This window comes from Pleurodeles waltl, chromosome 6, assembly GCF_031143425.1.
Source record: "Pleurodeles waltl isolate 20211129_DDA chromosome 6, aPleWal1.hap1.20221129, whole genome shotgun sequence".
Taxonomy (NCBI): domain Eukaryota; kingdom Metazoa; phylum Chordata; class Amphibia; order Caudata; family Salamandridae; genus Pleurodeles; species Pleurodeles waltl.
This window is the reverse complement of record NC_090445.1, coordinates 1446099892-1446113033: the sequence shown is the minus strand read 5'-3', so window position 1 is coordinate 1446113033 and position 13142 is coordinate 1446099892.

The following is a 13142-nucleotide window of genomic DNA, read 5'->3' as shown; positions in this document are numbered from 1 at the left end:
TCATCACTAAAGCATGCATAGCAGAAAGAACTAACAATCCCACCATACACTAACATACACAAGTGAAAGCTGGCAGGGCAAATCCAACCATAGAGAGGAAGCCACAGTAGTACAATATGTCAGACACAATAACCATAACACATCATTTACATTCACACAGGTACCCCAGCCAATGTCAGCGGAGAAGAGATGCCAGCACTATCCAGTCCCCCAACTGAAGAGGCCCACAGTGATGACAGCAACTCTGGTCTTCAGGATCTAGATGACCTACCTGGCCCAACAGGGAGCACTGGACAGACGGTTACCCAGGTCCAGTCACACACCACCACAGAGCCTCCCCCATCTGGAAACACCACCACAGCACCCACCCAGCATACCCACACCTCTGTCCTCAAGACATGTCAATCAGCAGTGTGTCCAAATCTACAGGGACCCCAGGCCACGCCTCGCACCCAAGACAATCAGGGACCTGGGGTCAGTGAGCACACGGTTCAGGGGACACAGGCACAGGCCAACAGGGAAACTGGGAGGACTGCTGTGTGCCAGGGGAGGACAGTCCCAGGGAACTGACTCTCCAGGAGGCACTCGCCAAGATCCTGGGAGCCTATCAACATTCCCAGGACACGATGGGCCAGATCCTGGATAACGTGCAGGAGAACAGGCGGCTAAAGGAGGGACAGTACCAGGGGATGAGGGAGGACTTGCAGGCCATCAACAACACCCTGATCTCCATAGTAGGGGTGCTGGCAGACATGGCCAACATTATGAGGAAGGCAGTCTCACACCAGCGGGTCCCTGCCACTAGCCAGATGTCTGAACAGCCTTCCCATTCCTCTGCAGATACTGGCCAGGAGGCCCTGTCACAGGACTCACTAGCCACCAGCACTCTCCCCCTGTAGAAGGTGAACCACCCCGCAAACATTCCCTGCAAGCCAGACATAAGCCAGAGACACTTGCCATGACCACTGCCAGGAAATGAGACTCTCCTGATTGTCACCCTTGTGTCCCACTCAGTCACCCTGTCCACCTTGAATTGCCATTGCTCCCCTTCCTATGTCCCCTTGGACAATGCACCTGTGCTACAATATCCTGGACTTTCCTCCATCACCACTCCATCCCTTTGCACTTGCACCCTGTATGTTAGCACTTCAAAAAACACCCTTGGAAAACAATCAATTTGGAGTATGTCATGTATATCAAATATGTATTGACTGAAACAGGTACAAACATTGCAATTTAACTGTACATAGAATGAGCATAGATTAATGACCTGTAACTGGCTGTAGTGATCACACCAGAAGTATATGTCAATTCACCAACATCTACAAAATGAATTGGCAAAGCGAACAGTAAGTGGGCATAGAAGTGGGAAATATCAGCATGCCATTGCCACACAGATTACAACCAAAGTCATCGAAATGTAAAGTTATACTGTCCTACCTGTGTGACATTGGAAGTATTGTTGAATAACTGATGTTTTGTTTTCCTCAACTTCATTCTCTGCCTCCTCATCCTCTGCCTCCTCATCCTCACTGTCCACAGGGTCTACTGCTGCCAAATGAGAATCTCCAGTCTCCTCCTCCTCCAGAAAAGGGACATGACGTCTGAGGGCCAGGTTGTGCAACATGAAGCATGCCACTACTATCTGGCAGACCTTCTTGGGTGAGTTACACAGGGATCCACCTGTTCGGTGGAGGCACCGGAACCTGGCCTTCAGGAGGCCAAAGGTCCTTTCAATGATCCTTCTTGTTTGCCCATGTGCCTCATTATAACATTCTTCTACCCCTGTCCTGGCATTCCTCACAGGGGTCAGCAGCCATGATAGGTTTGGGTAACCAGAGTCACCTGCAAATTTTGAGGGATAACATTTAGCCACACACTATCCTATATGGCCAACACCATACCGATATACCAACATATACTTGATGGGAACCAGGGCTCACCTATTAGCCACACCATGTGCCTCTGTAGTTGGGCCATCACATTTGGGATGCTGCTATTCCACAGGACAAAGGCTTCATGCACCGACCCTGGATACTTAGCATTGACGTGGGAGATGTACTGGTCCGCCAAGCACACCATCTGCACATTCATAGAGTGGAAACTCTTACGATTCCTGAAGACCTGTTCATTCTGCTGGGGGCGGGGGACAAATGCAATATGTGTTCCATCAATCGCCCCAATAATGTTGGGGATATGTCCCATTGCATAAAACTCGGCCTTCACTGTGGCCAAATCCTCAACCTGGGGGGAAACAGTGTAGCTGCACATGTGTTTTATCAGGGCAGACAACACTCTTGTCAGCACGTTTGAGAACATTGGCTGTGAGATTCCTGCTGCCAAGCTCACTGTCACTTGGAAAGAACCAGTTGCCAGGAAATGGAGCACTGATAGCACTTGCACAAGAGTGGGGATCCCAGTTGGGTGACGGATAGCAGATATCAGGTCAGGCTCCAATTGGGCACACAGCTCTGTGATTGTGGCCCTGTCCAGTCTATAGGCGAGGATAATGTGCCTGTCCTCCAGTGTTGCCAAGTCCACCAGGGGTCTGTACATGGGGATATGTCTCCATATCCTATTGATCCACAGCGGTAGGTATCCAAGGGACACAAGAGTGAGGAGGCTGTCACAAACTGAACATTTGAGCCACAACAGGAGTTTTCAATCTGTAAACTTGTAATGGTCAGTGTGATTTGTCCATTTTGTGCATATTTCTCCCGTGACGCAGCATGAATCCATAGTGCTGCCTCCCCCCTGAAATGACGTCTGCCTGTCCTGTGTGGAGGGACAGGTGGAAGTGAGGTAATTCCGCTGACGTTGTGAGCCGTGGAGGGAGGCGGTTGGGAACTGCTGTGCAACCCCTCATTGGTTAATATTGGCCCCTATGGGGTACAGTGGCCAATGGTGATCTACGCCGGCGGTGACAGTATACACCGCCGCAGACGTGACTGCTGTTTTCTATCTGATTTATCACTTGCTACCTGACCTTCCATAGGAGAGGACCTACAGTGCATGTGCTGCTGTGACGTGTGTCTGGAACCTACCATGGCCCGTGTGACCGGGGAAAGGGCCCCAGCCTTCACTTTGGAGGTGTTGGAGAGACTGGTGGATGGGGTCCTACCCCAATACGGACTATTGTATGGGCCTCCAGACCAATAGGTGAGAACACTGTGGGCACGATGCATGTGGCATGAATGCATGGAGTGGTGTGTGTGAAGGCCTTGTGTAAGGGGGGATCGGTGGATGTCCTCTTTGCGGCGTACAGCTTGTGTGCTGGCCTATGTGTGTGCCAATGGTGATGGGAACAGGTATGGTGGGCCATATGTGTAACAGGCTGGAATGTTTGTCTAATGGTATTTTCCTGCGTGTATTGCCTCTGCAGGTCAGCGCCCATCAAAAGAAGGGTATATGGTGTTCCATCGCCAAGGAGGTATGGGCCCTTGGGGTCTATGGCAGGTGGAGCACCCACTGTTGCAAAACGTTGGGAGGACCTGAGACGCTGGGCACGGAAGATGGCAGAGGCCTAGCTTGGGATGGCCTCCCAACGAGGAAGGGGTGCCCGTCGAACCCTGACCCCCCTGAAGGCCCGCATACTGGCAGTGGCCTATCCAAAGCTGGATGGGAACTTGAGGGCATCACAGCAGCAGCAAAGGGGGTGAGTACAGTGCCCATCATTACAACGGGTATCCGGGTGGTGGATGTGTGTCATTGGGTGCCCCTAGGCCAGGCCTGACATAGCAGCATAGGTCCTCTGGAGACTAGGGTTCTGAAGGGATAATTCTGCCTACCTAGCTTGTAAGCATCCACTACCGGTCAGGGCTGCGTGGGTCCCAGGTCTCCTGCAGTTGGCGGTGCGTGCCCCTTCTCATGCCTTGCTGGCTAGTGATATCAGTGGTGGTGCAATGCATAGTGCATAGGCCTGTTCCCTGTGTGTGAGGGTGCTGTGTACGCCAACGGTGGTGTTGGTGCAGCCACTGACCCACTGTATCCTTCCCCCCCCTTTTTTGTTTTGTCATCCTGTCCTTATGTGCATTAGCATCATCTGGCGGAGGAGCAGAGGCACCGGCGACGGAGGGAGCTGCATCCCACAGGACCCAGTAGGCAGAGTCCACCGACGCTGAGGGCACCAGTGGGACGGAGGGCGAGGGGAGCACCACGGCGGAGATTGGAGGGGACACTTCAGACTCAGATACCTCCTCTGATGGAAGCTCCCTGGTGGTGGCGGACACTCCTGTGACCACCCCAGCAACAAGTACCCACCCATACCAGTACCACCCTCCCAGCAGCTCCTCATCGAGTTGCCCGTGCCCTCTCACCAGGGACCGTGGGCATCTCCTTCGCCCCAGGCACCTCAGGTGAGCAGTGAGCCCTGCTGCCCTGAGTGAAGACGCTATTGACCTCCTGAGATGGGCAGTCAACCATTGTGAATGCCATCCAGGGGCTGGCAGCCTAGATGCAACAATCTAATGCATTCCTGGAGGGCATTCACACTGGATTGGCTACCCAACATAGATCGATTCAGGCTCTGGCCTCCTCTCTGATGTCAGCTATTGTCCCTGTTTCTACTGTGTCCCCTTCAACTTCCACTTCCCAGTCCCATTCTCCTCAAACCCAACCCATCCCAGGCACACATACAGATGAGCATGCACACAAGAACAACACCCAAGAGTGGCACAGGCAAACACAAGCACCACACTTTCACCCCACAGGCACTCACACAAACACCATTCATCTGCAGACACTACAACATCCACTATTTCCACTGTCTCCCCCTCCTCCACCTCCGCCACCTCCCTCCCAGCCACATCCACACTCACACCTGCATGTACTACATCATCATCCACTACCAACATCATCACCACACCAAGCAGAACACACACCTCACTGGCAGACACCTCCACAAGAGCCATGCACATGTCCCCTGTGTCCTCTCCCACTGTGTCTGTCCCCCCTTCCTAAAGTACACAAACGCAAGTACTCAGACACCCAGCAGCCATCCACCTCACAACAGCATGCAACCCATGCACCTGCACCCAAATCCAGCAGACCACTCCCTCATCCTCCACTCCCATTCCTTCTCCCCTTTCCCACGCCACTGTCCCTAAGAAACCTTTCCTATCCACCATTGACCTCTTCCCTACCCCTACCCCTCCCCCGTCCTGCACGTATGGCCAGAGTATCACGAACCCAGCCACGCTCATCAGCCATAGAGTCCACAGGCCCAGTTCCAGCCGCACCTACTCATGGTGGAAAGGAATCAAGGCCACATTTAATGAAGGGGAGCCTGCACCAACCAGCCTCTAGGTGAAGGAGCCTGCACCGGCAGGCAAGAAGGGCAAGGGGCCTGCACCTGCCACCCGAAAGGGCAAGGAGCCTGCCCCAGCAGGCAAGAAGGGAAAGGAGCCTGCACCTGTATCCCAAAGGGCAAGGGGCCTGCACCAGCAGGCAAGAAGTGCCAGCAGCTGTCACGAAGCCCCCACCACCAACCATGGTTGGGCATGTGCAGGGGATGTGCAGGAGCCTCCCTCCGCCACCAGCACCACCACAGTGCATCCATCCGAGGGTGCAGGAGATGTGTAGGAGGCTCCCACCACTAGCACCACCACAGTGCATCCATCCGAGGGTTCAGGGGATGTGCAGGAGCCTCCCCCCAGCATCAGCACCACCACAGTGCAGCCGTCACCACCAGCAGACGCAATGTAATCCTGCCTCCATGGGCTGCTGTGCGGCCTGTCCACTCCAGAACCAGTGGGGTGTACACCCACTTGAGAGACTGTGGCCTTGCACTCCCCAGGACCAAGCACAGGACATGTTGTCCCCTCCAGAACCAGTGGTCTTGTTTCCGCTCCTGGCTGAGGTGCTCCCCCATCGCCTTAAGGTGCCTGCCTATTTGCCAACTGATGCCCCTACAGTGTTCTCTCCGTGTTGATGCAGGTGACAAGTGTGGCCTTGGACTTTGGCCTATAGCCATGTGGCCCACGTGAACTGAGGACTGGGCAGTGTCCCTTGTTCTGTACATCTGTAAATAACTGTTACATTGCCTAACTTATTCTTTTTTTACTGTGTTGATATTATTACACTCACTTTGGTAAATTCTTTTTGTCCTTGCATTAGTCAGCCGATTTCGGGGGATTAACTTGCTTTATTATGTCACTCTCTTTTTCCTACCCCCCTCCCTTGTGTGCTAGGCGTCTGAACTCACCGTCGTCGTCTTCGCCAGCGTTGGTGTTTGTGGTGGAGCAGAACGTAGAATATCATCGGAAATACATGCAGTTCGGGTTCCATGGCAGCGTGGTTCTTCCCTGTGTCTCCAATGGCGAGCCCTTTCACTTCTGAGCTCAGTTTCCACCAGGTTTTTGATGTCATTGGTACCACCCCGGAAAAGGTGGCACATTGACTTCCGCCTGGCTGTAGACAGCTACCGCCGTGGTGGTTGTTGTTTTCGCCCTGCCGGTCAGTGTGGTACATTGGCTGTCTTTCAGAGATCTTTCCACCATGGTCACCACTTTATCACCGACCCCCAGGGTTGTAATGAGGGCCTTAGTTTTCTTTGATTAGCTCGAAACAAACCTATATAGGGATTCTGCAATGGTGTTGGATGTAATAGAACCTATCAAGACTACTTTCCTGTTCTAGTTTATGTATTAAGGAATTGAGTTACAAAATGGTTGTTCAGTATATTAAAGTAGCATTGGCAAAGCCAAAAGGTCTTGCTTTTGGGACCACTGGCTTTGCCAGTGTCTAATGAAGATGATTCACAGCATCAACAAGATGATATGCAGTATGGGGAACAGTTAAAAAAGTAAAAGTGCACTACAATAACATTTTGTAGACATGTGCATGCATCACAACACATGCTCACCTACAAAATAACATTGACACCATTTTGTTACTCCAAAAAACATAGATAAATTATTATTTCATGAAAAAAGGACCGAGTGGGTGGGGATGGCTGGGGAGCACAAGGAAGCATGCGGGAGTGGGAACCAACGTGCAGCGGGTGGTAGGAGACGAAGGAAACCTAACAGGAAGGTAGAGGGGAAGCACACAAGGGAAAAAGCACAACGAGAATGTCTGGCTGTGGAAAGAAGCACACAAGACAGAACATGCAGCACATGAGAGCGATAGCAAAGTGGGGAGTATTTCAGGGGCAGAAGCACAAGAGGGAGAGAGCTGGAAAACATATGCACTCCCAGGTAATGCTAAGCAAAAAGAAAAAAGAAAGTAGTCTTGGTAGGTTCTATTACATCTTAATCGATGCCAGAGCCCCACCCATGGGTTTGTTTGATAGCAAAGTAACTGGTAAGAGTGAGCAGTGTAAGGATAGAAGCCAGCCAAGCAAAGAGATGGTAAAGAGGCTGTTCTTTAGAGGAGGGACAAATATAAGATGGACAAGCAAGGACAAGGAAATCCTTTAAGATGAATACAGAAAATGAGACTGACAATAAAGCAGTTCAGTGGTAGGCAAGAGACAGGCCCTACACAATTTTCAGCTGCCTATCTTAGACTTTAGGTAATACAACTTTTCAATCAAATAATGACTTACATATTCACAGTGTTTTCAGTCAGTGGCTACAGTATCATAGCAAATAAACACACATCAGTATTCCTTGCTGCACCAAACAGGATATAGTTCTGTGACTCTCACGCCAACATCTGTAGTAGTCACATTAACCAATTAACCTATCATAACATTAAAGAGTAATTATTTGCCACTGATTACTTTGACTTCGTTTTATGTAATGTGTGTGTGCTATATTTTATAAGTATTTACATTAAGGTAAAAGATCAACAAAATAGGAGCAGAATATTTTTTTTCTGTTTAGCTAGTTCCCATACTTTTTTATGCACTTCAACGGCTTGTCTATGTTTAGATAAGTGAGCTCGCAGTGGGCTGGGGCTTATTTGTAAGTATTCTTAATGGATTTCATAAAAGTAAGGAAATGCTAAGAGATGTAACTAGTTTTGTAAAAGCCCTTTTTAAGTGATGAGTGATAAATGCATTTCAACTACAAAAAATTGATCTGCCCCATAATCTTTGGCAGACCAAAATGCAGAAGAGCGTGTCAATATAATAGACAAGTGAGAATTGGAAATGCAGGGCCTTTTGTCTCAGGTGACGAAGTGGACCTGCTCTATGTGCAACATTAAGGGACACCAAATAGTGAAGCTGACAAAGGGGAGTGGAGGTGCAGTGGCAATGAGTGGAGGTTGTCCTTATGGTTTAGTGCAAAACACCTGGGTAGAGTGCAGAAAATTCTCATGATTTAAAAGCCAGGTAAACAGGGGCAATATGATGGAGGGCATAACCAAAAAGAAAACACAATTTCCTTAAAGTAGAGGAAGGACACAAGTCAGCCATTCAAGTGGATGGTAAAGAAGCTATGCTCCAGGGGAGGGACAAGCACAAGGTGGGAAAAAAAAGAAGCAAGCAAATGAAAGTGATAATCAAGACAACCAATGTTAAACAAGGGTGGGCTCTAAGCCCATGTCAGTTCTTGGTAAGCCCACATTAGGTCTTTTGCAACCAAATAGCTTGTGATATCTGGCACACTCGATCTAGATTAGTGTAAAATGCCTGGTGCACGTAAAGGTCATTGGCTAAGAAAGAGTGCTATTTAGTAGTTAGTCAACCCATCCAATTGCAAACAATAAAAAACTCTTGAAATCCAATACATAAAAGAGACTGAAGCAAAGCCCACTCTCTATGTTCCTTATTGCATTTTTTGTTCAAAGAATTGATGACTTGGGGCTAAAAAAAGACAATACAGCTGTTTCTAACAATACCTAAAAATGTGAAATTATTGTTGGTGGAAGGTATCAGCATTGTGTTAACAAGTGGACCAGAATACGTTGCAGCAGAGGCTGTTGTCTTCAAATACGGGCAGAAATGGTGCCTTTGTCTGAAACCAGTCGTGCACTATTACAGTCCTTTCCTTGGCAGGAGTTAGCAGTAATGTGTGTTCTGGCGGTTGGTATCAGGTCCCGTTCTGTGTGTCACTGTCATAACTCAATCATAATTCAAGGGTATTGAACGAAGTAACTATGGTGCGTGCAAAATGGCCTAAAGAATACACCGAGGGAAGGAGTCATTGGGTGTTGTCATACGGGGTAAATTATTCGCTCACACCTTCTCTGCCCACCCTTACACATCATCTATTTCTCATGCCTGTCACCACATCCCATATGACCTTCCTTTCTCCCATCCTCGCGCACTCCTGTCTACTTGCACTTCTTAATATTTTCTCCCATCTTCCCACCTCTGTTTCACTCTCATCTCCTTTGTAGCCCCCCTTTTCTCTCACACTGTTGGTCCTCATCTGTGCGCTCGTTCTTCTCACACCCTACCTTCGGCCCCCTTCACTCTCACTCAGCCTGTATGTTCTCCCCTACTCTCTCCCAGCATGACTTCATCTCTCTAATGCCTTACTTTCCATGCAATCACCATTCCTATCACACAATAGTTGATTTTCTTTATAGAGGAACTCAGATTTCCCAGTGTCAAACGTGATTATCTTATCGATTCCGTTAATCCATTGTTCATTGTACTTTTGGACTTGTACCCCTGATTTTATAATGGGATCAATGGGACTATAAAACTGAAAAGACAAAGAAAAATCCAGGACTAAATTAGTTACTCACACTTGGAAAACTGAGAAGTCTTGCAAAGGTGATGCTTGAGCCAGCCATGAAGCAAGGAGAGGGCTTCTTCTTTCAGAGATTTTGTCGCTCTTTCCCGACATCTGCTTTTCCTTCTTTCTAGTACACAATTCCCTCTACTCCCCTCTCGCTCCTTGCATCTAGTATTACGAGATAGGCTTACTTCTTGCCTAAAAGGGTGACATCTCCTACATTTTTGTGAGACAATCTTCATGCAGGCGGGTTGTTCAAACGCAGGCTTAAACCTGCTTATGTACATGCGCTTTTGCAAACTTTTGCTGCAGCATGATGACTTCACCGTGCCCCGACTCCCCCTATGCTGAAGTGCTGCCAACCCTGCATAATGCACAAAAGTGCTAACAATTATGACCTCGATTTGACCCCTCGACATGATTGCCGTCACTGTGAGTCTGTCTGTGACGAATCCCATGCACGCGCCATGCAGCTGATATCAGGCCGAGTGGTCACATTTAGCATCCCCTCTGTCTCCTCCTGACTCAGTGCTCTGCGTGGCAACCACAGGGACACAGATTGGCCTGTAACGATAACACAGCTCCTGCAATCTGACTGCCTGGTCCAGCGGACTCTTCATTCCTCACAGTGCCAGTGTTCCTGCCAGAGCCCCACACTTCTTTCATATTCTCAAGGGAGCAGGATTGGCACACAAGATTGGTAGACCCAGAACACACAATAGGCTCTCTTTATATTCATTATTCTTTGGACCTCTTCCCCTGTCCCTGTTCCTCCCCCTACCCCGTCCACATATCCTCACAGAAAATGAGGTTCGGTTTTCATTTGGAATGTTGATCTCTGTGAGGTTGTCATGGCACAGTGGCAACAGTCTAGCAACTTGATAGCTCCTCCTCCCACTTAATTCAAACAATGTCTCCTTCTTGCTAGTTACATTTCTTCTATTCGTGGGATTGGCTTCTTGTGATTCTGTTTCAATCTCCACCTGAGATAAGTGCTGTCTGTTCTGAGCCAATGGCCATTTTTGATTACTCTTCACTGTCGGACTCTGTTGTGTACCTTGTGCAGTCATTTGCCAGGTCCTTGGATTGATGGTAGAGCTTGAAGTGTGAGATGCTGTACGTTACTTGTTTCTCTACTTGCAGTTACCTGAGTCTCTCTCCTCGCAATCACCCACAGTGGTGCCTTGTCATAGTTGGTGTGTGGAATCCTGCCTTGTGGTTGTTTCAGAAGCAGCCATACATTGGCTTGGAAATCAGTGTAGTGAGCGTGTCTCTTCATACATACATATGCCTTCATGATTTCTTTCTCTCTCTGGTCCCTGTGTCCAGGTGAGTATTCTGATCTTGACTTCATGCCCAAACATGATGGTGGCTGGGCACTGTCTGGTGCTGCTGTGTACAGCATCCATTTTAGGACATCCTCATTCCTCACTCCTCATCCCTACTTCTCATCTCTATTTCTCATCCTTCATCCCTACTTCTCATCCCTGCTTCTCATCTCTGCTTTCCATCCATCATCCCTGCTTCTCACCCATCATCCCTACTTCTCATTCATCATACATCATCGCTACTTCTCATCCCTGCATCTCATCCCTGCTTCTTATGCACCATCCCTACTTCTCATCCATCATCTCTACTTCTCACACATCCTCCTTACGTCTCATCCATCATCCCTACATCTTTTCCATCATCTCTACTTCTCATCCAACATACATCATCACTACTTCTCAACACTTATCCTTGCGTCTCACCCCTACTTATCATCCGTCATCCCTACTTCTCCTCCATTATCCCTACTTTTCATCCATCATCTCTACTTCTCATTCACCATACATCCTCCCTACTTCTCATCCATAATTCTTACTTCTCATTCATCATGCCTACTTCTCATTCATCATACATCATCGCTACTTCTCATCCATCATGCCTACTTCTCTTCCATCATCCCTACTTCTCATCCCTCATGCATGCTTCTCATCCCTTTCTGGTTTCAGTTTCATATGTAGGAAAGAAAACGTTTAAAATCAACACTGGAGACAGTGCAATTGAAATCATCAGAAACCTTTTCAGGTTTCATTTTTATTCGTAACAAATAAAATGTTTAAATCTGATGCTGCTTTTAGCTCTGAGAGCTGTCTTTTTTCTTGCAGTTTGCTGATTTCAGGACCAGTTGATCTTCAGCTGTGTATGTAACCAGGAAGAGCAAGGCCTGGACAGAGGGAAAGTTCAAGGTAAACACAGATTCAATAAAAATAAAGCCTAGCATATCTTTTAAAATGTTTCATTTACAATCCTTAATGTGAGCAGCATGCATGCACTGTTGGCTAACATCTCTTATTTGCTCATAGGTGACATGTATTTATTACTTTCTTAATGTATTTAAATTAAACATTAAACATTGAGACCAGGGAAAATATTAGCCAAATAGTGAAATTCTCACCTTTGTGTTTCCCTTTTTCGTGTTTTCACACTGCATTTGAATAGTTGCTAGACCTGTCAGCTCATGTCATGGTTTCCCCTGTCTTTTTTGGCTTTTGACCTCCTATTATGATCCTGTGCTGAACTTTGTTTTTGCTAGTTTTAGGACTCTGGGCACTTTCCCACTGCTGACCAGTGCTAAAGTGCAAGTGCTCTCTGTCTTAATTGTATTGGTGATTGGTTTATCCCTGATTGTCATATTTGATTGACCAATAAGACCATAGTAAAGTGCACTATCTGTGCCCAGGGCCCGTAAATCAAATGATACTAGGGGTCCTGCAGCACTGATTGTGCCATCCACATGAGTAGCCCTTTAAACATGTCTCAGACCTGTCACTGCAGTGTCGTCTGTGTGTGCAGTTTTTATTGCCAGTTCGACCTGACAAGTGCAACCACTTGCCAGGCCCAAACATTCCCTTTCACTACATGTAAGTAACCCCTGAGGTAGGTCCAAGGCAGCCCCAAGGGCATGGTGTAGTGTATTTAAAAGGTAGGACATATACTGCTGTGTTTTACATGTCCTGATAATGTAATACTGCTAACTTTGGTTTTCTCTATTGCAAGGCCTATCTCTCCTATGGTTAACACGGGGATTGCTTTAAAATATATTTTCAGTGCAGTTTCCCATTGGGAGCACATAGAGATGTGGTATTTGGGGTCTATGAGCTCACAATTTAAAAAAGCATCTTTTGGTGATTATTTTTTTAATTGTAACTTTGAAAATGCCACTTTTAGAAAGTGGGCATTTTCTTGCTTAATGATCCTATGTCGCGGCCTGACTGCTGAATGCACGTCTGGGTCAGACTGACAGTAGGCAGTTTGTGAATTCACTCTAGACAGTCACACAAAAGGAGCTGAGGTGTGCCTTGCATATCATGATGTGTCTTCCTGAGCTAGTGTGGAGGGAGGACCTGACAGTTGCACTTGAATAGGGATGTGTCTGTCCTTACACAAGTCAGTCTCCAACCCCCTGAAGAGTGTCTGGGGCCATGACAGGGAGAGGCAGGATCTAGTGCACTACAAAGACTTTCC